Source organism: Macaca nemestrina, chromosome 17 (assembly GCF_043159975.1).
Source record: "Macaca nemestrina isolate mMacNem1 chromosome 17, mMacNem.hap1, whole genome shotgun sequence".
Classification (NCBI taxonomy): domain Eukaryota; kingdom Metazoa; phylum Chordata; class Mammalia; order Primates; family Cercopithecidae; genus Macaca; species Macaca nemestrina.
Genome location: NC_092141.1, coordinates 69783144 through 69809915, shown reverse-complemented (window position 1 = coordinate 69809915; position 26772 = coordinate 69783144). Strand labels below are relative to the sequence as shown.

Genomic DNA, 26772 nt, shown 5'->3' with positions numbered 1-26772 from the left:
GACAAGATATCTCCAGGGAAACACCAGAGCAAGACATTCAAAGGTAGGAGATATTTAATCCTCATAACCCTATGAGGCAGGAATCAGTATCCCCATTTAACAGTTAGGCAAACTGAGGCTCCGCGATACAGAGGCTAAGAGTCAGTGGCCTGAGGCTAGCAGCCAGTGAGGGACATGGCAGGGATGCAAACATGGCTTTCAGGGACCCAAGTCTTTCCTCAAAACTACTGTACTGAAAACTGCTCCCCACTTACACTTACTCTGACTCACCGGCTCCAGCATCACAGTGTGGGAAAGGCTGTAGTGGATGTGCTGTGAAAAGTCCCAGCAAGGCGTACTACCAGGGCCTAAGGCCAGGACAGCACCTCTGAGTTTTTCCTCCATAAACACAGCCTAGGAGTTTCAATAGAAACTCTGCTAAACTGGATGGGGAAAGAGATTTCAAAAAGCTTAAGACATTCAGAAGCACATGGCTATCCTCTCCTCCTTCCAAAGCAAGGTCTTTATTGTCTGAGCAATCAATAAGTATTTAACGAGGGCTGGCACTGTACTAGGTACACTGTAGCATAAATACAAAAGTGAAAGACACAGTCTCTGCCCATTTGAGGTGTACAATCTAAATATTTCTTGGAGGCCAGGTGCCTGTAATCCCAACACTTTGGGAGGCCGAGAAGGGCGGATCACAAGGTCAGGAGTTCAAGACCAGCCTGGCCAACATGATGAAACCTTGTCTCCACTAAAAGTATAAAAATTAGCCGGGCATGGTGGCAGATGCCTGTAGTCCCAGCTACTCAGGAGGCTGAGGGAGGAGAATCGCTTGAACCAGGAGGCAGAGGTTGCTGTGAGCCGAGATCACGCCACTGTACTCTAGCCAGGGCAATACAGGAAGACTCCATCTCAAAAAAAAAAAAAAAAGGTTAAGTAGTAGAAGCGCTTAGGTACTAATGTGGCCAACAGTTGTCTGGATAAACGAGCTCTAAACCACTCAGTGAACCTCCTCTCCAGGACATTTTTATTAATATTTGAAGAACAACATAAAACACATTTCCAGGTGGTCCATGAGATGCCATGGCCATCCAAAAGAGGGAGGCAATGTGGTGGAGCGTGGTCTTGACAAGAGCTATTTCCCATAGTGAAATTTGCCACGAACTCGGGGGCAATACCAGGGGTAGCTGGGAATCTCACATCTCCCAAATTAGCCCCTTGAGTCGGTCACAAACTCTCAGAACTCATAGGTGTGTGGTTCTGGGAATGGAAACTAACCAAAACCATCATCTGGACTGAGACAGCCAAACCTGGGGACAGCGCCATCCCAAAAGTGAACCGTCTGCTTCACGGGAAGAACATTTATCTCAGAGCAGGGATGTGGGAGCTGCAGTCACAGAGGACCGAGACCCCAGACGGTGATGGCCAGAGGGCAGACACGACCCTCCGCTGGCCTGCGGGGCTCTGGGAAAGAGCTGCGGCCTCACACTGGGTCACCTCCCCACGGGGTCCCCATCTGGCAAATAAGGGAAGGAACTAGCATATGGAAAAGGCTGGATACCTTCCTAGTGTTATGAAGTCTTGACATGCCAGTGAAAAAGCTCACTGATATCTTTAAATAAAGCATCTTACATCAGGAACTCTGGGCTAAAATACAGCGTCAGGGAAAAGTTCCACCAATCTGAACCTCTTCACACCTGCAATAAGCAAGTACCTTTTCTTTCCTGAGGATCATTTGCTTTAAAGCACTGAAGAGTGAGCTGCTAGCCCCAGCAGTGATGGTAAAGAATGACGATTTCTGGGGAGTGTAGTGGCTCATGCCTGTAATCCCAGCACTTTGGAAGGCTGAGGTGGGTGGATCCCTTGAGCTCAGGAGTTAGAGACCAGCCCAGGCAACATGGCGAGACCCCATCTCCACAAAAAGTACAAAAATTACCCAGGTGTGGTGTGCACACCTGTAGGAGGCTGAGGTGGGAGGATTGCTTGAGCCCGAGAGGCGGAGGTTGCAGTGAGCTGAGATCGTACCACTGCACTCCAGCTTGGGCGACAGAGTGGGAGGCTGTTTAAAAAAAAAAAGAAAATTTTTAATAAAAAATAAACATGAAAAGCTACAGTAAAAATATGGTTAAAAAAAAAAAAAAAAGAATGACAATTCCTTCCTTTTTACGAAAGGACACCAAAGACTAACAGGACTCCAGATGCCAGACCAGGATTGCAACAGCTGAACTCAGTTCCCACTCCAACTCTCCTCCTCCTTTCCACCATGAAGCCCGCTCTGGCCTTCGAGCACCAGCAAGCCCTCTGGACTTCTCCATCAACTGCAAAAATGATCATCAAAGCTACTGAAATGGAAGGTGGTGTTTAAAACTTAACACGGGGTTTCTTAAAATGTAACCTGCTTTTCTTATGGCATGGATAAGGCACTGTGAGAAAGCTGCCTCCACTCCCAGCACACAGGTACACGTGCACGCAGCAGAGACCAGCCGATGTGGCCACAAGGCACAAAGAATAGATCCTTCTGGTCAATTCTGGTTCTGGAGCTGGTTGGCGAGCCAGTCCAGGCCTTCGTAAAGCCCATGTCCGGTAGTGGCACAAGTAGCCTGAATGTGCCAGTTTCCGTAGCGGAGGGAATGGAGGCCGAGCTTGTCTGTTATCTCTGCCGCGTTCATAGTATTAGAGAGATCCTTGAAAAAGAACATTCAAAAGTCAATGTAACTGTTGTATCCGTATAGCGAAATATGCTCTTCCCTGCTAAATGTGCCCAAACCCACAGTCTTCTCTGTCGATGGCAACCCCAACCTTCCAGTTGCTCAGGTCAAAAAGCTTGAAATTATCCTAACTTTTTTTCTCTCAATGTCACAGCCAATCTGTCAGGAACTCCTAATGGCTCTGCCATCAAAATTTATCCAGAATCTGACCACTTACTAACTTCACAGCTGTCACCCCAACCTGACGCCACACCACTTCTCACCTGGATGACTGAAATAACTTCCTAACTGGCCTCCCTCTTCTCTGCTCTGGATCCCGTGAAGCCTGTTCTCAACCAAGCCACCAGTGAATCAGATTGAATCATTCCTCTATCAAAACTGCAACAGCTCCCCCTCTCTCAGGATACGAGTCAGAGTCCTTACGGTCCACAAAGCCTCCTGGACTGGAGACCTCACCGAAGTGGTCGGTTCCATCTTTTCAATACGGCACTCACCATACGTTACTGTATCATGACATTTACTTACTTAAGTATATTTATTATTAACTGTCTATCTGTCTCCCCTAACTAGAATGCAAGCTTTACGAGGGCAGGAATCTTGATCTATCTTGTCCTCTGATGTATCCCAAGTGCCTCAAAATGTGCGTGGCACAGAATAAGCTCAAACTAAATTTGAATAAATCAGCATTAAAGAACAAAGTAAGGCCGGGCACGGTGGCTGACACCTGTAATCCCAGCACTTTGGGAGGCCAAGGCGGGTGGATCACCTGAGGTTGGGAGTTTCACACCAGCCTGACCAACATGGAGAAACCCTGTCTCTACTAAAAATACAAAATTAGCCAGGAGTGGTGGCGCATGCCTGTAATCCCAACTACTTGGGAGGCTGAGGCAGGAGAATTGCTTGAGCCCAGGAGGCGTTAAGTTACGATGAGCCAAGATAGCGCCATTGCACTCCAGACTGGACAACAAGGGTGAAACTCCATCTCAATAAACAAACAAACAAACAAATGAACAAAGTAGCTGTAGATGTACTGATATGGAAGGACTTCCAAGATATGCTAAGTGAAAGAACACAATCATACAATTGCTTACACAGGCAGAGAAAGTTGGATTTCTGGAAAGAGAAAGAATAAATTTAACAATGAAGAGTAGCACTAGACTATTTCACTTGAATATTCTGAAGTGTATGCGTATTTATACCATGAGAACATTCTGTTTTTATCATTGAAAACAACAAAGGCACCAAGCACAGTAGCTTACACCTGAAATCCTAGCAATTTGCAGGGCTGAGGTGGGAGGACAGCTTGAGCACAGGTGTTTGAGACCAGCCTGGGCAACATGGCAAGATCTCAGCTCTACAAAAAAAAAAATTTTTTTTTTTTTTTTGAGATGGAGTCTCACTCTGTTGCCCAGGCTGGAGTGCAGTGGGGTGAACTCGGCTCACTGCAAGCTCCGCCTCCCATGTTCACGCCATTCTCCTGCCTCAGCCTCCCAAGTAGCTGGGACTACAGGCACCCGCCACATGCCCAGCTAACTTTTTGTATTTTTAGTACAGACGAGGTTTCACCATGTTAGCCAGGATGGTCTTGATCTCCTGACCTCCCGATCCGCTCGCCTCAGACTCCCAAAGTGCTGGGATTACAGGCGTGAGTCAAAAAACAAAACCAAAAAAAAAAAGAAAAATTAAAAAATTAGCTGGGCATGGTGGCATGTGCCTGCAGTCCCAGCTACTTGGGAGGCTGAAGAAGGATCACTTGAGCCCAGGAGTTCGAGGCTGCAGTAAACTGTGATCACACCACTCCACTCCAGCCTGGGCGACAAAGACCCTGTCTCAAAACACAACAAAACAAAAAAATCACACACACATACACACACACTCCAGATTCATTTTCTTTCTTTAATAGTCATATATTCACTAGTGCAAACTCTGGAATGACATTGAACCTGAACAGTAGAGTAACGGTTGTACAAATGATGATCCATTGACCATTTAAAATCATGTCTACAAAGAGTTGGATAACAAGAGACAATGCTTTTGATAAATCTAAAGTGATAAAGCAGATGCAACATTGTCAAAACAGTATGATCTCAATTACATAATGAATGCACTCATGGAAGAGAAAGTGAAGGAAGGATGTCAGAATGTGACAGTGGTCATCTCAGGCTGGTACAATTCCACGTGGTTCTTTCTACCTTCTTTTTCATGCTTAGTTTAGCTCAGAGTCCTGAGGTTGGATAGTTCTACGCTTGGTCTTCCTCCCATGTTTCTTTTACTGTTTTACATTTATGTACAAGCCCTTTTCCTCCTCCAAAACAGGCCCTATATGATCCAATCTCATCTCCTCTCTCCCCCGCTCATTCTGTTCCAGCTGTGCTGGCTGCCATGCTGTTCCTAGAACCGTGTGGCTCCCTTCCTCCCGGCCTTCTGGTCTCTGCTCCGATGTCATCTTATCAGAGAGGCATTCCCAGTCTTTCCCACACCTACCCTGCCCCCTTACTATGCTTTTCCTTCTTCCACAACACTTACCATCTGACATGTATTATTATTTATTTTACTGTGTAGCCCAGGATGGAGCGCAATGGAATAATCTCATCTCACTGCAGCCCCGAACTTCCAGGCTTAAGGGATCCTCCCACCTCAGCCTCCTGAATAGCTGGGACCACAGGTGCATGCCACCACATCCAGCTAATTTTTGTACTTTTTTGTAGAGATGGGGTTTCACTATGTTGCCCAGGCTGGTCTTGAACTCCTGGGCTCAAGTGATCCCCCTGCCACAGCCTCCCAAAATGTTGGGAGTACAGGCATGAGCCACCACACCTGGCACATTACATTTTATTTATTGGTTGACTCTCTTCCCACTAGCAACGTAAACTCCATGAACACGAGGATTTTGTCTGTCTTGGTTTAAGCCTAAAACCAGGTCTGGAACTTAGTAGATGCTCGATGGCTCACACCTGTAATCCCAGCATTTTGGGAGGTCAAGGTGGGCGGATCACTTGAAGTCAGGAATTCACGACCAGCCTAGCCAATATGGCGAAACCCAGTCTCTATTAAAAATACAAAAATTAGGAGGGCATGGCAGCACATGCCTGTAATCCCCGTTACTTGGGAGGCTGAGGCAGGAGAATCACTTGAACCTGGGAGGTGGAGGTCACAGTGAGCTGAGATCACACCACTACTCCAGCCTGGGCAACAGAGTAAGACTGTCTCAGTAAGAAAAAGATATTCTAGCAAGGAGATGGTGGGAGACGTTATGGTTGGGACTGGAGAGAGGGAGGCAGACATCTCATTTAAATGTCTACATTCATAAGTGAGACATTTGGCAGTAAATTTCAGTTCCAGCATTCAGAAAGTCAGTAACAACATACCTGTTTATTGGCAAATACCAATAAAACTGCATTTCTGAGCTCATCATCCTCTAATAAGTAAGTTAGTACTTCCCGGGCCTCATCAATCCGCTCTCTGTCATTACTGTCAACCACAAAAATCAGACCTAGAAAGAAATCACGAGCATGTTAGTGATCTGAGCCTGGAAAACACAGCTGTTTATGTATCTTCACGGCTTCTCCCTGCTTCTGTGTGTGACTTCACAAAGGCAATCAATATGGAAGGATACATCATCTCTAGAGTTAGGAGGCCTGCTGTACACTCAACTCACCTTTTGCAGAAGCATCACAGCTCTGTACCATATTAACAACAAGAATATATACTGAAAAAGTTAGTCTCATTTTATAATCACTTAATTTCCACATCAGGGAAAAAACATGTTTTTTTATTTTTTAATTGATTGATTGATTGATTGATTGATTGATTGATTTTGAGATAGAGTCTCACTGCAGCCCAGGCTGGAATGCAGTGGCATGATCTCGGCTCACTGCAACCTCCACCTCCCGGGTTCAAGCAATTCTCCTGTCTCAGCCTCCTGATTAGCTGGGATATAGGCACACCATCACACCCAGCTCATTTTTGTATTTTTAGTAGAGACAGGGTTTCACCATATTTGTCAGGCTGGTCTTGAACTCCTGACCTCAGGTGATCCGCCTGCCTCAGCTTCCCAAAGTGCTAGGATTATAGGCATGAGCACTGCGCCTGGCCAAAACATTGTTTTTTTAAAACATGTAAAGTTCATTATAATAAACAGCATTCTGGGTCTAGCTCTCTACAGCAAAACTTGAGACAAAAGCTTAAGTGCAGGTACTTTCTTTGGGAAGTGATCCCAGGGAGCAGGAATGAGGGCCTGAGGGAGTAAAACAGGGCAGAAGAGACAGACAATAGAAGTTATCAAGCTGGGCCCCCACTGTGGGACCACTGCTCGCTATTGCTGGACATTCTAAGAAGCCATATCAAATGCCCATCAGAACTGTCCACCCAGGAGACAAAAGAGGAAACAAGTATCCTTCAGTACCCATTCCCTGTTAGTCAAGAACAACTCCACAGGTGTTAGGCCACCCACACTTCTGGGTCACATTGGTATGAACACCAACAGATTCCTAGGGCATCTGTATAGCAATGAATTTGGCTGTTCTAGAAGGTAGCCTCTAAACCCTTGGACTTTGCAGAGTGATAGGAGTGTCTTTGTTATCATGGCGGGCGCACATCTGTAAGTTGATGCTAACAAGATGACTCAGGGTGGGCCCCTAGATAGTTTATGCTAACAAGATCACCTCTGGAAAAATGAGGGTGCTAAAGTTTGAGTCACATGGCCAATGATTCAATCAATTGTGCCTATGCAATGCAGCCCCAATAAGAATGACGAATACTGAAGCTCAGGAGAATGTCCCTGATTGGCAATACTCTATACATTGTCACGCGTCGATGTGCTGGAAAGGTAACGGCCCCTGACTCCACGAGGAAGAACACTGAAGGCTTTGTGTTTGCTGCCCTCCCAGATCTATGTGTCTTTCCCTTTGACTGATTCATTTGCATCCTTTTGCTTTATTGATCAATTAATAAAACTGTAATTGTACAGTTGTACATCAGGGATGGGGTGTAATGGTACATCCCTGAATTCTGTGAATCATTCTAACAAATGATCAAACCTGAGGGGGTAGTGGAAATCGCCAAATTCGTAGCCATCTGGCCAGAAGTGAGGGTGGTCTGAGGACCCCCAAACCTACTGCCAGCTGGTGGCTGAAGTTGGGGATTCTTGTGGAGGATGGTGCCCTCAACCTGTGAAATAAAGCCCAACTCCAGGGGGTTGGTGCTGGAAGTCTCTGCAGCATCCCATACTATAGTATCGGATACATCCCAGGAAGTAAAAGATACCTGGGGCAGGCCAAAGAAAGGCATCACCCCATCACGCCTGAGTGAGGGTGACCAAAGCCTGCACAGACCCAGTCACTGCTACATTGGCTGGAGGAAGCTGTGGGGCCAAAAGCATCTCCAGGGAGGGGCACAGGAAGCATCCAACACATCCTCCAAGAACAGGAAGGGGAGATGCCCTTGGCGGTAGTTCATGTGACATTAATGGTAACAACAATCTGTCAGCCAGGTGTGGTGGCTCACGCCTGTAATCCCAGCACTTCAGGAGGCCAAGGTGGGCAGATCACTTGAGGTCAGGGGTTCGAAACCAGCCTGGCCAACGTGGCAAAACCCCATCTCTACTAAAAATACAAAAATTAGCCGGGTGTGGTGGCGCACACCTGTGGTCCCAGCTACTCAGGAGGCTGAGGTGAAAGAATTGCTTGAATCCAGGAGGCAGCGGTTGCAGTGAGCCAAGATCGTACCACTTCTCTCCAGCTTAGGTGACAGAGTGAGACCCTGTCTCGGAAAAAACAAAAAAACAAAAAACAAAAAAATTGTGTTTGGCTAACAGTAAGCCCTTAACACAAAAATGTGAAGTGGCTGCCAAAAGAATAGTTTGATCCTAGACTGCATCACCAGTAGTGACGGGATCTCAGTTCCTAGGACATGGGTGACACCAGGCTTACTCTATATCAGGCAGAACATCCTGGGAACGTTACACAGGCAGTGCTGGACTCCACACTCTGAGACATGGGCAAACTGAAGAAATTCAAAAAACGACCAGGAGAGCAAAGGCATTCGACACTCGGCCATATGAAGACCAGCTGCTGTAACTGGAGATTTTACCTGGAGAAAAGATTCATGAGGGGCTGATGGCTATCTTCAAGTAGCTGAAAGTCTATGATGTAAAGAGGATCCAAGCATTTTATAGAGCTCTGTGAGGTGGACTGAAGATCAGTGGTGAAAACTACAGAAGTCAGCCTAACAGAGTGTCAGCAGATGAAGATGCAATGGGCTGCCTCAGAAGGCATTGCTGTCACTGGAGACGTTTGTTTGTGCACAGCTTCAGTCACAAGTCATGGGGACCCTGCAGAAGAGACCCTGGAAGGAAAACAGCAGCAGGATAAGATGACTTCTTGGTTTCCTCTGACAATGAGATTTCATGACTATGTCCAGGCGACTAAACCAGTGCTGGCCCTCTTCCCTTTCCCTCCGTGCCTCCCAGGCCCACTCAACAGCTGCCTGAACCCGCGGCTCCAGAGCAGCCTGCTATGGCTGATAGAGAGTTCCTGCGGCTTCGGCATGTTTGGGGCTTACGCGTGAGTCAATGTCATGTCTGCTACATCATATCAGATTAAAAAATGAAAAACATTCAAAACTCCCCTGAAGATTTCATATGCTATCAGCAGTTCTGGTCTCTCATCATAACTAAGGAAGCCAGATTATCCAGAAATTTGAGATCCTTAGTCACCAATGCAGAACTGACAGGGAGGAAGCTGCCATATTATCCCTTTGCCATTCCTAATAAAGCTTTGTAATATTAGGTACCATTTTATACTGTCTTTATATAGGTCCTTACCTAAGAACCTAACATCAGACTGATCCTACATCTGAACTAGGAGAACCTACAAAAAGCATATTTACGGCTGGGCACAGTGGCTCACGCCTGTAATCCCAGCACTTTGGGAGGCTGAGGTGGGCGGATTACCTGAGGTCAGGAGTTCAAGACCAGCCTGATCAACATGGAGAAACCCCGTCTCTACTAAAAATACAAAATTAGCCAGGCATGGTGGTGCATGCCTGTAATCCCAGCTACTCGGGAGGCTGAGGCAGGATAATTGCTTGAAACCAGGAGGCAGAGGTTGCGGTGAGCCGAGATCGCACCATTGTACTGCAGCCTGGGCAACAAGAGCGAAACTCCATCTCAAAAAAAAAAAAAAAAAAAAGGTATATTTACACATGTTACTATTAATGTGTTTTTTAAAATGGGAATATATGTATAGAGAGCTGGTATATACATAAAATATGTCTGGACAGATATACAAGAAATAAAAATGTTTGTCAGCCAGGCACAGTGGCTCGTGCCTATAATCTCAGCACTCTGGGAGGCTGAAGCGGGCAGATCACCTGAGTCAGGAGTTTGAGACCAGCCTGGCCAACATGGTGAAATCCCATCTCTACTAAAAATACAAAAATGAGCTGGGCATGGTGGCGCACACCTGTAGTCCCAGCTACTTGGGAGGCTGAGGCAGGAGAATTGCTTGAACCCAGGAGGTGGGCATCGCAGTGAGCCGAGATCGAGCCACTGCACTCCAGTATGGGCAACAAGAGCAAAACTCTGTCTCAAAAAAAAAAAAAAAAAAAAAAATGTTGTCTATGGGAGGGGAACTGAATGGTTAAGGGACAGGAATGAGACAGCGACTTTTCACTATACAGTCCGCCCTCCACATCCATGGGTTCCATATCCATGGATTCAACCAACCACAGATAGAAATTATTAAGAAAAGAAAAAAACTGTGTATGTGCTGAACATGTACAGACTTTTTTCTTATCATTATTCCCCGAACAATAGAGTTTCACAACTATTTATGCAGGATTTATGTTGTATTTAGCATTATAAGTAATCTAGAGGTGATTTAAAGCAGGGGTCCCAACCCCTGGGCCACAGACCAGCACTGTTAAGAACTGGGCCTGTTAGGAATGGGGCTGCACAGCAGGAGGTGAGCAGCAGGTGAGTGAGAGAAGCCTCATTGGTATTTTCAGCCGCACCCCATCCCCATCTCTAGCATGACCACTTGAGCTCCACCTCCTGTCAGATCAGCTGCAGCATTCGATTCTCATAGAGCGTGAACCCTATTGTGGACTGCGCAAGCGAGGGATCTAGGATGCCCGTTCCTTATGAGAATCTAATGCCTGATGATCTGTCACTGTCTCCCATCACCCCCAGATGGGACCATCTAGTTGCAGGAAAACAAGCTCAGGGCTCCCACTGATTCTACATGATGGTGAGTTTGTATAATTATTTCATTATATATTACAATGTAATAGTAATAGAAATAAAGTACACAATAAATGCAATGTGCTAAATCATCCCAAAACTATCCCCAATCCCCCCCCTCCAGCCCCCGGGTCTGTGGAAAAATTATATTTCATGAAACCAGTCCCTGGTGCCAAAAAGGTTGGGGACCACTGATTTAGAGTATAAAGGAGGATGTGTATAGGTTATATGCCAATACTACGCCATTTTATATCAAGGCCTTGAGTATCCAAGGATTTTAGTATCCATGGGAGGTCCTGGAACTAATCTCCCACAGATACCAAAGGACGAGTATACATGTTTTCTTACTTTTGAATTTTGAACCAGATAGATACACTGCAATTCAACAAATTAAAATAACTGAACCTACAATCAAGGAGAAAAATATTTCTCCATAATAACTAATGGACCATCTTATGCATTCTATAAAAATATCAATTAAGAAATCACAGCCGGGCGCAGTGGCTCACACCTGTAATCCCAGCACTTTGGAAGGCCAAGGCGGGTGGATCACTTGAGGTCAGAAGTTCAAGACTAGCCTGGCAAACATGGTGAAACCCCATCTCCACTAAAAATACAAAAAATTAACCAGGCATCGTGGTGGGCACCTGTAATCCCAGCTACTCGGGAGGCTGAGGCAGGAGAATTATTTGACCCAGGTGGAGGCTGCAGTGAGCCGAGATCACACCACTGCACTCCAGCCTTGGTGACAGAGCTAGACTCTGTTTCAAAAAAAAAAACTCAGTGATGCACACCTGTAATCCCAGCACTTTGGGAGGCTGAGGCGGGCGGATCACCAGGTCAAGAGATCCAAACCATCCTGGCCAACATGGTAAAACCCCGTCTCTACTAAAAATATAAAAATTAGCTGGGCGTGGCATGCGCCTATAGTCCTAGCTACTCGGGCAGCTGAGGCAGGAGAATCGCTTGAACCTGGGAGGTGCAGGTTGCAGTGAGCCGAGATTGTGCCACTGCACTCCAGCCTGACGACAGAGCGAGACTCTGTCTCAAAAAAATAAAAAAAAAATAAAATAAAAAAGAAACCACAAACTGTTCAAATTCCAATCTATACAAGTGAAACCTACACAGTTAAATGTCTTTTAATAGAGAGCTAAAAGCATTAAGTTCTATCATACTCAACATACTGATGAAGAAAATTTAAACTAAAAGACAGCCTGATGTTTAGAAACTGGCAGGAAAAAACATAGGGCTGCATCCAAGACCACTCACAGCAAGTCCATTCTTCCAACAGCTCCCAATTGCTATTTCATGAAAAGTCCAAATTACCCACCCCAAGGTCCTAGAATACAGCCAGCTCCCTACCATCAAAAGCAATAGTCACCGAAACTTACTAAAATTAGGCTTGTTATGAAGAAAAGAGTGAAGAAATAAAGGCATTTATTTCATCTTGTTATTTGAATGTGAAAACTCCCAGTAGGGTAAGAAAAAAGAATTCTGCCAGAGAAATGATGAAGTGAAACCTCAAACAATTTGGGCTTTTGAGTGCCTACTGTCATCCAGCCATGAAATGGCTTTTTACATAAGCATTTTACATAAGTAATTTAAGCCCGATGATGCAGGCAGTAGGTATCATCTCCATTTTAAGATGAGGAAATTGAGACAGACGAGATTACCTAACTGTCAAGGTTTCACCGCAGAGCTGTGGTTCAAACCCACATGCTCTAGTTTTACTGCAGTTAAGAAACTGCAAGGGTTTGCCAAGTTGTCAAGTGCCAGTCCAAGATAAATGGATGCTCTGAGTATCAAAAAATATATATAATCTGCAGATCGAAACACGAAGATACAAACATCTAAGAGTCACCATGGGAGTTGCTGGGGCATCCAGTGGTTTCTCTGAAAATCTATGAAGGAAAAGAATAAAGCATTTTTCCAGCCTTTCTTGTACAAACTATATTTCAGGGAAACCAAATATTTGATGAAGGAATTCTTTGTTTAGAAAGATTTTAGCTAATAAATGCAGAGGAATAACAAGATTTAGGAGGGGAAAAAAATCACCATTTTATAACTTCTAATAAAATAATGGGTTTAGGCAATAGTTTTCAACGGATGCTAAAATGATTAGGTGAAAAGTTGATGGAGAATTTTAATTCAGGGGAGTTAAGCTGATATCACCTGAAATCATTTGGCATCACTAAAAATGTGACAAGCTGGTGGCTGCCAGGGAGTGGGGGGACTGGGTGGGGGGAAGCAACAGGAGTTATAGTTTACAGGTACAAAGTTTCAGTTTTACAAGATGAAAATAGTTGCAGAAATGAATAGTGGTGATGGCTGCAGAACATTTTGACTGACTATACACTTAACAATGTTTAAGATAGAGCTGGGTGCAGTGGTGCACACCTGTAGTCCCAGTTATACAGGAGGCTGAGGCAGGAGAATCACTTGAGCCCATGAGTTCGAGACCAATCTAAGTAACATATAGAGACCTCATCTCACAAAAACATCACTACCACAAAACAAAACAAAACCAAAAAAAAAAAAAAAAGCTTAAGATGCTAAATTTTAAGTTATGTGTATTTTACCACAATAAAAAAATAATGAGGTTGGGTGCAGTGGCTCATGCTTGTAATCCCAGCACCTTGGGAGGCAGAGGTAGGTGGACCACAAGGTCAGGAGTTTGAGACTGGCCTGGCCAATATGGTGAAACCCCGTCTCTACTAAAAATACAAATAAACTAGCCGGGCGTGGTGGCTCACGCCTGTAGTCCCAGCTACTCGGGTGGCTAAGGCAGGAGAATTGCTTGAACCCAGGAGGCCAGGGTTGCAGTGAGCCGAGATTACACCACTGCACTCCAGCCTGGGCAATAGAGGGAGACTCCGTCTCAAAAAAAAAAAAAAAAAAAATTAAAACATAGTTACCCAGCAATTCCACTTCTAGGCATATACCCAAAGAACTCAAAGCACGGACTCAAACAGATACTTGGACATGAATGTTCACAGCAACATTATTCATAATAGCCAAAAGGCAGAAGCAACTCAAGAGTCCATCAACAGATGAATGGATAAACAAAACGTGGTATATCCGTACAATAGAATATTATTCAGCCATTAAAGGAATTAAGTTCTGATACATACTACTGCATAGATGAACCTTGAAAACACTGTATTAAGTGAAAGAGGCCAGGCGGCTGAACTTCGAAAGACTACTATACAATTCCACTGAATAGGCAAATTCATAGAGAGAGAGTAGAATAAAGGTTACTAAGGGTTGGGAGAGAGGGGAATGGGCAGTTATGGCTTAATGGATACAAAGTTTCTGTTGGGGATGATGAAAAAATTGTGGAAATGGACAGTGGTGAAGGTTATAAAACACGGTGAAGGTACTTAATGCCACTGAATTGTATACTTAAGAATAAACTTGTAATTTTTATATTATGTATATTTTGCCACGATAAAAATTTTTTAAAAATGTTTAAGTGTGACAACCAAACTTCTGTATTAGGATAGGAAGAGTACTTATGAAGTATTCTTGCCTCTGAAATGAACCAGAATCTAATCAAGTCTCTAGAATAAACAACCAGTTCACAGGAAATCCACAGACAGCCAAGCAAGTTAGACGGCACCATAATAAAGTAATCAGCCAAATCCAGAACGTGGAATAAACAGTTAACAACCAAAAAAAAAAAAAAAGGGGAGGCCAGGCGAGGTGGCTCACACCTATAGTCTCAGCACTTTGGGGGGTCAAGGTGGGCAGATGCTTGAGCCCAGGAGTTTGAGACCAGATTGGGCAACATGGTGGAAAACCCATCTCTACAAAAAGTATAAAAAAATTTGCTAGGTGTGATGGTATGCACCTGTGGTCCCAGCTATCTGGGAGGCTGAAGTGAGAGGATCACTTGACTCCAGGAGGCAGAGGCTGCAGTGAGCCGAGATTGTGCCACTGCACGAGACCCTGTCTCTAAAATAAAATAAAATAAAATAAGGAAAACAAAAGGCATAGAAAAAGAACAACTGCTGTAGAATAAAAGACTAAAGAGGCAAAACAACAAAATGCACTGTGTGAACTTTGATCCAGATGCAAACAAAGCAGATGTAGAAAAGATACTTTTTTTTTTTGAGATGGAGTCTTGCCCTGTTGCCAAGGCTGGGGTGCAATGGTGCGATCTTAGCTCACTGCAACCTCCACCTCCTGGGTTCAAGAGAATATCCTGTCTCAGCCTCCCGAGTAGCTGGGATTGCAGGCACACACCACCATGCTTGGCTAATTTTTTTGCATATTTTTAGTAGAGATAGGGTTTCACCAGGTTGGCCAGGCTGGTCTCTAACTCTTGACCGCAGGTGATCCACCAGCCTTGGCCTCTCAGAGTGCTGGGATTACAGGTGTCAACCACCACACCCAGCCAGGATACATTTGATACAACTGGGGGAATTAGAATAGGGACTAGGTGCTAGATATTAAAGAATTAGTATTAATTTTGGAGATGTTATAATGGCATGGAGATTTACATATATATGTATATAAAAGGCCTTATCAGTTGGAAACGAACACTAAAGGATGTATGAATAAAAGGCATCATGTCTGAGATGGGCAAAATGCTAATAACTGTTGAGGCTTGGTGATGGGTACGTGGGGGTTCGTTATGTTGTCTTCTCTGTCTTTGTATTTGTTTTAGATTTTCCGCTAAAAAAGTTAAAAAAAATAAATGCACTACTTTGAGAAAAAACATTCTAAAAGCTATAGCCTGGAAAAGCTAACTGCAAATAGAGTTAATTGCCAAAGGTGACAGCTAAAACAATGATATAAAATATAGAGGGACAGTCGACTAGGGTGTTTAGTCGGGAAAGACTGACGAATGTGTAAGTCTTTACTACCAAGTACATGCAGGAGAACCTTCAAAACGAACAGACTCCAAATAAATTCTAAAATGAGTAATTTGTAGATTCCATATGGTTAATATTTTACATGATAATCAGGGTGTAAAAACTATAGTCAGCCCTCTGTATCCACAGTTTCAACCCACCTTGAACCAAAAATACTAAAAAGTAATAATGCAGGCCGGGCACGGTGACTCACGCCTGTAATCCTAGAACTTCGGAGGCCGAGGCGGGTGGATCACCTGAGGTCGGGAGTTCAAGACCAGCCTGACCAACATGGAGAAACCCTGTCTCTACTAAAAATACAAAATTAGCCGAGCGTGGTGGTGCATGCCTGTAATCCCAGCTACTCAGGAGGCTAAGGCAGGAGAATCACTTGAACCCAGGAGGTGGAGGTTGCGGTGAGCTGAGATCATGCCATTGCACTCCAGCCCGGGCAACAAAAGTGAAACTCCATCTCAAAAAATAAATAAGTAAATAAATAAAAAAATAAAAATAGTAATGCAACAGTAAAAAAAAATACAAATAAAAAACAATACAATCTAACTATATAGCATTTACATGCTAGTAGACATTAGAAGTAACCTAGTAGTGATTTAAAGTAGACAGGGGGGCTGGGCGCGGTGACTCACACCTGTAATCCCAGCACTTTGGGAGGCCAAGGCAAGTGGATCACCTGAGATCAAAAGTTCAAGACCAGCCTGACCAACATGGCGAAACCCCATCTCTACTAAAAATAAAAAAATTGGCCAGGCATGATGGCGCATGCCTGTAACCCCAGCTACTCGGGAGGCTGAGGCAGGAGAATCACTTGAACTCAGGAGACAGAGGTTGCAGGGAGCCGAGATCACACCACTGCACTCCAGCCTGGGCAACAGAGCAAGACTCTGTCTCACAAAAGAAAGCTCCCCAGTAAGGGGACCCTAAGAGAGGAAGTGGCTGACAGTGTCAATAGAGCAGAGCACCACAAGGTATCACTTCAAGCATCTGTCTTTAGAGACATTTCACAGAAACAGTATCGAGGCTATACACTGAATAATCTTTACCTTTTGTGTTCTGGAAAATATGCCGCCACAGAGGTCTCATTTTGAAGTGGCTGCCAACATCTCAGACTGTGAAGGTGATATTTTTATATTCTACCGTCTCCATATGGAAACCTAAATGAAATAGGGGGAAAATGTTTAATTATGATTTGTGCTGGTTGAACAATTCAAAATAATTTCAACATGTGGATAGTACTTTTAATTTACAAAGCAGCCTGCTAGTCAAATATCTATAGCCTTCAAAGAGAATGTGCTGGCCCCCTCTCCCATTCATCAGGACAGGTGTCTCAAACCTTCTCTACTCTCCAATCTCCAGCCATGCACCTGCCCTTCCTCTCCGCAAGAGACTATCACAGTGTACTTCAGAGCAGAGAAGCCACTGATGGGACTGACTTCCATTTCCACCATACAGCGTAAAAGCCAGTCTACATCTTTACCCACGCTTTTCTTCCTCCCTCTTGGAACAACAGAAGAGGGTAACTCTCTTTCACCGACTCCCTCCCTCTATGATCCACATCCACTCCACCCAGACTGTCTGGAATTTTTACTATTCCTACTCTCTCCCATATCTGAATATCTCCAATCTGTTCACCTTGGCATGCTTAAGTCTTTTACATCTTTAAAAGCAACAGAACAAACCTTTCCTTGACCCCCACATCTTCATCAGCACCCTCTTTCTTCCTTCCTTCAACTTCTTCCTTCCTTCCTTCCTTCACATCTTCACCCTCTATTTGCTCTTTTTTTTTTTTTTTTTTTTTTTAAAGAGACAGAGCCTTGCTGTGTTGGCCGGGCTGGAGCACAGAGGTAGAATCATAGCTCACTGCAGCCTCAAACTCCTGTGCTCAAGGGATCCTCCTGCCTCAGCCTCCCAAGTAGCTAGAACTATAAGCATGAACCACCATACCTAGCTAAATATAAATTTTTTTTTGTAGAGACGGGTCTCACTATGTTGCTCAGACTGGCCTCAAATTCCTCAGGTCAAGCAATCTGCCCATCTTAGCCTCCCAAAGTGCTGGGATTACGGGTGTGAGCCACCATGCCTGGTCTATTTGCTCTTTTAAAGTCAAACGTCTCAAAGAAGTGTGGCTATATTCACTGAGCTTTCTTTGGTCCTCTCACGCAACAGCACCTTATCTCTGCTCCACCATGTTGGGCAGCTGGTTTTCACTAAGGTCAGCAATGACCACCAGGTCAACAAATCCAACACATGCCTTTTCAGCTCTTCCATAATCTGATCTTCTATCTGACACTACTGCTCACTCCCTCCTTGACACTCTTCCCCAGCTTCCCTTTTCCTTTTATCTCTATGGCCGTACCGTCTCAGTCTCCTTAGTGAGCTCGGCCACGTTTAACTGATCCTGCAATGATGGAGTCCCCCTGGCTCTCACTGGCCCCATCAATTCTCCTCTTTCTGCACCCCTCCCTACGCAATCTCACTCACTGCCATGACTTCATTCCTATCTCTGTACTAACTCTGAGATTTATATCTTCCAATCTAGCTCTGAGATTTATATCCTCTCTCCTGAGCTTCAGGCTCATAATCTAACAGCTTTGGCAAATGTCTTCAAGGCCCCAAAACAAGGTATCAGTCAAAAATGGAATTTAAGGTCCCTACCCCCCACCTCCTCCTCTGCTAGTTATCCCCTCATTGACTTCATTCCACAAGCTGATAGCCTAAGAGGAGCCCTGGAAACATCCGATGCTCTCACTCCTAGAACCCTACTACCATATCTTATCAATTCAACCTCTTAAACAGCTAATAGTCACCCTAATCCAACAGACCATCATTTCTAGCCTTAATTCTTGAAACCATGTAACTAATTTCACCTCAGCCACTCTCCCTGTCTCCATCCAGTCACCACCTTCTAATCAAAGCAATCGCTTAAAAACACATAGTGTGGTCACATCATTTCTCTACACATTTATGTTTGATTGGAATATTTTCAAACTTACAAAAGAAAGAATAATCTCCCCAAAAAAATAAAATTAAAAATTGAAAAAAGAAAGAATAGGCCGAGCACAGTGGCTCACACCTGTAACCCCAGCACTCTGGGAGGCTGAGGTGGGCAGATTGCTTTGAGCTCAGGAGTTCGAGACCAGCCTGGGCAACATGGCAAAACCCTGTCTCTACAGAAAAAACACAAAAATTAGCCAGGCATTGGTGGCATATGCCTGTAGTCCCAGCTACTTGGGAGGCTGAGACAGGAGAATTGCTTGAGCTAGGGAAGCAGATGTTGCAGTGAGCTGAGATCACGCCACTGCACTTCAGCCTGGATGACAGAATAAGATCCAAAAAAGAAAAGAAAGAGAGAGAGAAAGGGAGGGAGGGAGGGAAGGGGAGGGAAGGGAGGGAGGGAGGGAGGGGAGGGAGGAGAGGGAAGGAAAGGAAAGAAGGGAAAGAAGGGAAGGAAGAGAAGGGAAGGAAAGGAAAGAAGGGAAAGAAGGGAAGGAAGGGAAGGAAGAGAAGGGAAGGAAAGGAAAGAAGGGAAGAAAGGGAAGGAAGGGAAGGGAAGGGAAGGATAGGAAAGAAGGGAAGAAAGGGAAGACAGGGAAGGAAGGGAAGGGAAGGAAGGGAAGGAAGGGAAGGAAGGGAAGGAAGGGAAGGAAGGGAAGGAAGGGGAAGGAAGGAAGGAAAAAAAAGAAGGAAAGATGTCCTTTTGGCAGCTTCCCACACCCAAATCCCAAACATCACTGTCAAGACCCACAGTCAGCTGGGCCTGCTCCCCTTCCAAACCTCAATTCTAGTCATGCCTTATTTTAGTGAGAGACACTCATCACATTGCAACAATCTAAATTCTTGCTAAATAAATAAATACAATGCCATTCCAATCCTATAGCGATGGTAGGGGCAGGGGCAGGAAACTTAGCAAAATTATCTAAAATTTAACTTGGAGAAATAAACAAGTAAGCACAACCAGGAAATCTCTGAAAATGAATAATGAATTATTTTTAAAGCTATGCCAAGCCCTAGTAACACTTGAAGTAACAGAGTTCAAATATAAATGTAAGTCTGTAGTTGTCCAGAAAAAGGTAGTTGTCCAGAAAAAGACACACATACCAGTGAGAATTTAGTATGTGACAAAGAAGGCATTTCAAATCAGCATGGAAAAATTATTCAATAAATGACATTGAACAACTGTCTACCCCAGCACTGTCCAATACAATCACTAGCCATTTGTGACTATTTGTTTATTCATTTATTTTTTTGTTTTGCTTTGTTTTTGAGACAGAGTCTCACTCTTGTTGCCCAGGCTGGAGTACATGGCGCGATCTTGGCTCACTGTAACCTCCGTCTCCCGGATTCAAGCGATTCTCCTGCCTCAGCCTCCCAAGTAGCTGGGATTACAGGCAGCTGCCACCACACCCCCACCTTTTTTTTTTTTTTTTGTATTTTCTGTAGGGACGGGGTTTCACCATGTTGACCAAGCTGGTCTCGAACTCCTGACCTCAAGTGATCCACCGGCCTCGGCCTCCCAAAGTGCTGAGATTACAGGCATAAGCCACCACGCCCGGCCTATTTATTTAGTTTTTGAGACAGAGTCTTGCTCTGTAACCTAGGTTGAAGCGCAATGGTGCAATCTCAGCTCACTGCAACCTCCGCCTCCCGGGCTCAAGTGATTCTCCTGCCTTAGCCTCCCGAGTAGCTGGGATTACAGAAGCATGCCACTACACCTGACTAATTTTTGTACTTTTAGTAGATATGGGATTTCACCATGTTGGTCAGGCTGGTCTCGAACTCCTGATCTCAAGTGATCTTCCCACCTCAGCCTCCCGAAGTGCTGGGATTATAGGCATGAGCCACTGCGCCCAGCAATGTGGCTATTTAAACTTAAAGTGAAAATCAAAAATCAATCAACAAATAAAAATAAGTAAAAAATAAACAATGTTAAATACAATTAAAAGTTCAGTTCCTGGCTGGGCACAGTGGCTCATGCCTGTAATTCCAACAGTTTGGGGGGCCAAGGTGGGCAGATCACCTGAGGTCAGGAGTTTGAGACCAGCCTGGCTAACAGAGTAAAACCCCGTCTCCACTAATAATACAAAAATTAGCTGGGCATGGTGGCACACGTCTGTAATCCCAGCTTCTCAGGAGGCTGAGGCAGGGGAATGACTTGAACTCAGGAGGTGGATGTTGCAGTGAGCCGAGATTGCGCCACTGCACTCCAGTCTGGGTGACAGAGCGAGATTCCATCTCAAAAAAAAAAAAGTTCAGTTCCTCAGTTGCATTAGCCACATTTCAAGCACTCAACAGTCACATAGCTATTGGCTACCACTTCGAACAGCACAGACAGAACATTTCAATCACTGCAGAAAGTGCCTCCTCGACAGCACTGGCTTACCCATTTGGAAAATTTAACCAAATTCCCACCTTACTCACAACCATCTCATAACTCGAACATTCTCATCGGTTTCCCACTCCTCAATCGACGCAATCTCTGCAGTTACTGCCCAAGTTGAAAGGTGATCATTTGGAGGCCAGATGCGGTGGCTCACGCCTGTAATCCCAGCACTTAGCAGGGCAGATCACTTGAGGTCAGGAGTTCCAGACCAGCCTGGCCAACATGGTGAAAACCTGTCTCTGCTACAAATACAAAAATTAGCCTTGCGTGGTGGCGAACGTCTGTATTTCCAGCTTTCTCGGGAGGCTGAGGCATGAGAATTGCTTGAACCCAGGAGGCGGAGGTTGTAGTGAGCCGAGATCACGCCACGGTACTCCAGCCTGGATGACAGAGCGAGACTCCATCTCAAAAAAAAAAAAAAAAAAGTTGATCATTTGAGTCCTGTGCCTAATTCAGTGTTCAGAACAGTAGTCATGTTCACATGCCAACCTGTGGGGTGTATCCTCAGTCAGAAGTTTGGATCTAAAGGCAGTTCACAAGGCAAAGATTCAGTTCTGTCAAAACTCATTTTGCAAATCTCTTAACGAGCCCATAAAACACAGTGCTGGTTCACAGTAAGAGCAATACAGCCAGCTTGTCTATTTCTCTAGTTGGACATCATCTCAAGCAGTTGGCTTGAGCCAGAGTGAAGAAAAGAAATCACACTCCGTCTCTAAGCACCAGGAGTGTACTTGGTGTAGAGAGATGCGATGCTGCTGCTAAGGCCAGCTGGAACAGAGGCTGACTGAGGAGGCACCAGCAGATTCCCAGCTCCCACCTCAGCCTTCTGCTGGGACACTAGCTGGGAGGAATGGGGGGGCAGAACTACCCTCCCTGTTTGGCCCATTATCTTTTTCTTTTTTGCCAAGCAGATAGGGTTAATTTTGCTTAGTCTACCTGTGTTCACATGTCACCTTTGTGAACCTAAGAATGTGCAAGCCACTAGAAAAGGACAGAGAACCTGGTCAGGCACAGTGGCTCACGCCTATAATCCCAGAACTTTGGGAGACCATGGCAGGAGGATCGCTTGAGCCCAGGAGTTCGAGACCAGCCTAGGCAACATGGCAAGACCCCATCTCTACCAAAAATTCAAAAATTAGCTGGGCATGCTGGTGCATGCCTGTAGTTCCAGCTACTCAGGAGGGAGGTGGAAGGATCACTTGAGCCCAGGAAGTTGAGACTGTAGTAAGCAGAGAGGCGCCACTGCACTCTAGTCTGGGTGACAGAGTCAAAAAAAAGAAAAGGATATATAATGTAACCTGGTTTTTGGCCTCTAAAAATGTATGCTCTTGGAGTAGACAAGATTTTTAAAAAGGATTATTCAATAACAGAAGCAGCATGTAAAAATAAAACATATTTCTCTGGTGAAACAGAACCTAACAGAAAAAATATATATAACATACTAAATTGTAAACTGGAATTGCCGCAGGTCTTTCATTAACTTACCTACTGTAGGGATGGTAGGCACAGTCTCCCCCAGCTTCAATTTATACAAGATGGTGGTTTTTCCAGCTGTATCCAAACCCAATATAAGAATCCGCATCTCTTTTTTCCCAAGTAGACTCTTAACAAGCTTTTCAAAAATGTTTCCCATTGTAATTGAATTCTGTAACATGACAAGAAAAGCAAGTCAAATAATTGTTCTTTGCAGAGATATAGAAGCAACATGCATAAAATACAAGTGTCAATTAGAAATGGCTTCCAGGAAAAATTAAACAATTTTAGGTACACTTTGGCCAATGAGTAGTGAGTCTTATCTTCAAAGGGAAACTCAACTAAACCTTTCAATGCCTTACCAGAAAATTATATTTTCCACTGCAGCATCCAAGTGGGATATGCAACTCAACCTCAGCACTGCTACGACAGTGGCAGCCTTTAGTCAATTTAGTACAGAAGTACAGGACCAGGTGCGGTAGCTCACGCCTGTAATCCCAGCACTTTGGGAGGCCAAAAGGCGGGCGGATCACCTGAGGTCAGGGGTTCAAGACCAGCTTGGCCAACATGGTGAAACCCCATCTCTACTGAAAACACAAAAATTAGCCAGGCCTGGTGGCGCACACCTGTAGTACCAGCTACTCAGGAGGCTAAGGCATAAGAATCACTTGAACCTGGAGGCAGACGTTGCACTGAGCCAGGACCACGCCACTGCACTCTAATCTGGGTGACAGAGCAAGACCGTCTCAAAAAATAAATTAATTAATTAATTAAATTTTTAAAAAAAACAGAAGTACAGAAGCAATGATACAACAAATACAACTATACCTCATTCTAAACTGTACTGAAATGAGAATTTGTGAAGCAGAGAAGCTGTTTATTTTATGCAATATAAAACAAAGTCTTTAAGGCAGGTTAAACAACTATATCCCTTGGAAACGTAGTAGTTCCCTATGGCTAGCAGACAGCCTAGTAAATAACCTAAGACATTTCAGAGGCAAAGAAATTCAGCGTTGGGAAGCTTCACTGCCAAGAGAGAGAACTTGGCAGAGTTGAGGAGGCACCACAGCATCCAGTTTTCATTTGAGTCTTTTGTTTTAAGACAGGGTCTCACTCTGTCACCCAGGCTGGAGTGCAGCAGCACAATCACGACTCACTGCAACCTCAACCTCCCCATCTCAAGCAATCCTCCCACCTCAGTCTCCAGAGCAGCTGCGACTACAGGCATTCGCCACCTCGCCCAGCTAATTTTTGTATTTTTTGTGAAAATTAGGTCTCACTATATTTCCCAGGCTAATCTCGAACCCCTGGGCTCAAGAAGTGATTCTCCCGCCTTAGCCTCCCAAAGTCCTGGGATTACAGGCGTGAGCTACCAGGCCCAGCCAGTATCCAGTGTTCTATTGCTGTAACTATCACCTTTCTCTCAACCAGTTCTTAGAACTTTTTATTTAAGTATAGTTTACATACAGATATAAACGTACATAACTGTAAAGTTCAATAAATTTTCATGAACCAAACACATCTATGTAAACAAATCAAGAAAAGATGATTTATCAGGCTGGGCGCAGTGGCTCACGCCTGTAATCCCAGCACTTTGGGAGACCAAGGTGGGCGGATCACCTGAAGTCAAGAGTTCAAGACCAGCCTGGCCAACATGACAAAACCCTGTCTCTACTAAAAACACAAAAATTAGCCAGGCATGGTGGTGCACAGTTGCAATCCCAGCTACTCAGGCAGCTAAGGCACAATAATCACTTGAACCTGGGAGGTGGAGGTTGAAGTGAGCTGAGATTGGGACACTGCACTCCAGCCCAGGGCAACAGAGCGAGACTCCATCTCAAAAAAAAAAAAAAAAAAAAAAAGATGATTATTAGATCAATTCTCCTTGTGTCTCCTCCCAGTCATTACTCCATAAAAGGTAATCACTATATTGACTTCTAACAGCATAAATGTTCAATATTTTATTTTTCAGCAGAGATCATGGTAGCTTACATAAAGTACATCAATAGCAAAGTTAGACTAACTTTACAGAAATGTACAGTCTCTTTGAGATCAGCCTACTTGAAATGTGAGCTTGACATTCTAAGTAAAGACTTAAAAGCAGTGCTGGGTCTACACCTCTAACCAAGCTCTTGGAAGTCTATAAAGATCTTCAGACCAGGTAGGGTGGCTTACCGCTGCAATTCCAGCACTTTGTGAGGCCAAAGCAATAGGATCACTTTATTTTTTGCTTACTAAGATAACAGAAAACACGGGAGGATTGCTTTAGGCCAGGAGTACGAGACCAGCCTGGGCAACACAGCGAGACCCTGCCTCTATTTTTTAAAATAATACAAAAAAAAAAAAAAAAAAAAAAAAAACCTATATCCTTGTTCCAGAGACTGTGATTTCTTTTCCTTTTAAATTGCTAACCAAAGAAAGCTTTACTCCTGGTCAGGGGAGGGGGAAGACACAAAGACGATAGGCAATCAACCATTCATTCGAACTCTGGTGACCACAGAGGGGAGGTCCACAGGCCTCACCGCTGAAATTCCACAGGCCTCACCGCTGAAATTCAACAGTGGCCAGCAGTAGCTTAATATCATGGATTACGCCCAAGTACACAACATTCCTTTCTAGGATGAGAGAAAGCGAGCCCAGAATTTTTCCTGTTCACAAATATGGAACATGCTGGGGGAGGGAAGGTATTTCCCACTCAGATGCCCCTTGAGGCAGATAGTTCCACAGATTCCCCCTGCCAACCGCACAGACACACCCCTTTGACCTCCCTCTCCCTTCTCTTTCCTCTTCTTGCTACTCATGTGCCCCAGACCCCCGCGGTCCTGACACCCCTGCGCCGCTGAAGACCCTCTGGGGTATGATGGCTCCGATTACAGGGCCTTTTTGGCATGCTCACTCTCCCGGCCCCAAGCGCCAAAAGTGCATTAGGGAGAAACGTCGGCACGAACGAGCACTGTGGCCCAGGTGAGCGTGCGCGGCAGCCAGGCACGCCCGGCTGCCGGGGAAGAACGCCGAATGCCTTTTTTACCTGGGCCGCCAGGCCGCTCCTTCTCAACTTGTGCGCCCCTGGAAGAGCAGAGAGAGGGCCTTGCGTGGAACCTACGAAGCCTCCTTCGGTTCCTCGCTGCTCCGGCCGTCGAGAGGGCAAAGAAGGAACAGCGGAGCCCAATACCTTTCCGCAAGCCACCGCCGCCCTCCAGTTTCTGGCCCGCAGACGAAGCGGAGATCCAGCCAGGTCTTGAGTGCTGCCGCCCCAGGTGAGCCGGAGATTCACCTGTTGCCACTCAAGGCACCGCTACCTACATCACCGCCGACTCCGCGGCCTTTAGGATTTCGGCTCAGTTCAGCTAAACCACAACCGGCGTGGAGATAGGAACAGCAACCAACCAATCACCCACCGCCTCCTGGAGCTTTTGCACCAATGAGCTAGAAGTTTTATGAGTGACGACACATCTGACCAATGCAAAGGATAGTAAAGGCCTAGGAGGGAGGGAGCGCCGTAGGCGACGCCACGAAGCTCTGGCAATACCCTATTCATCTTCAAATGACAGCTCAGCGAGTTCCGGCGAGACACGCCCACGTCCTCCATGCCACGTGCGACCAATCAGAAAAGCAAAAGGATTGTCTATTTGCACAGCCAATCGGCTGGGAAAATCGCTGAGGTTTGAGCTAACCCTGGAGCATTCACACCAACCGGGAGCGGACATGTGGGCAGGGCCAGGTTAATAGTGCCATGGAAGGAAATTTACCGCAGTTGAGTTAAACGTAGACATTAGTTTGGGGCGGTGTTCCGCGTAGGAAATAGCAGACTCTGACACTGAAATTAGACATAAGGAAGGTTTCCTATTCCGCCTGAGGCTAGACTGCCCTCCCACCTCTAAACAGATTTTCAACAGTTGGGGAAAACACTGGCCACCCGCACCTCGTTAAGACGTCGCAGAACCAGTCCTGGCTTCTGAGCAATGCTTTCCATAATCAGTTCCCTAAATGCCCACCTTGTTAGCTAAAAAGGTTACAAACGCCTGTAAATGGTACATAACTGAAATCATCAGAATTACAAATATCTATTAAACATATACTATGTGCCAGAACCTATATCAAGAACTTTAG

General features: G+C 45.0%; 1 pseudogene across 1 annotated transcript; it reads right to left on the bottom strand.

The window, feature by feature from the left end:
- Positions 1–987: 987 nt before the first annotated feature.
- LOC105468313 (ADP-ribosylation factor 2-like) lies at positions 988–26067 on the bottom strand (annotated as a pseudogene). Its single transcript, XR_011615909.1, has 5 exons — positions 25835–26067; positions 22675–22834; positions 16853–16963; positions 6062–6186; positions 988–2669 (listed from the first exon to the last, which is right to left on the bottom strand). The product of XR_011615909.1 is annotated as an ADP-ribosylation factor 2-like (transcript).
- Positions 26068–26772: the final 705 nt, after the last annotated feature.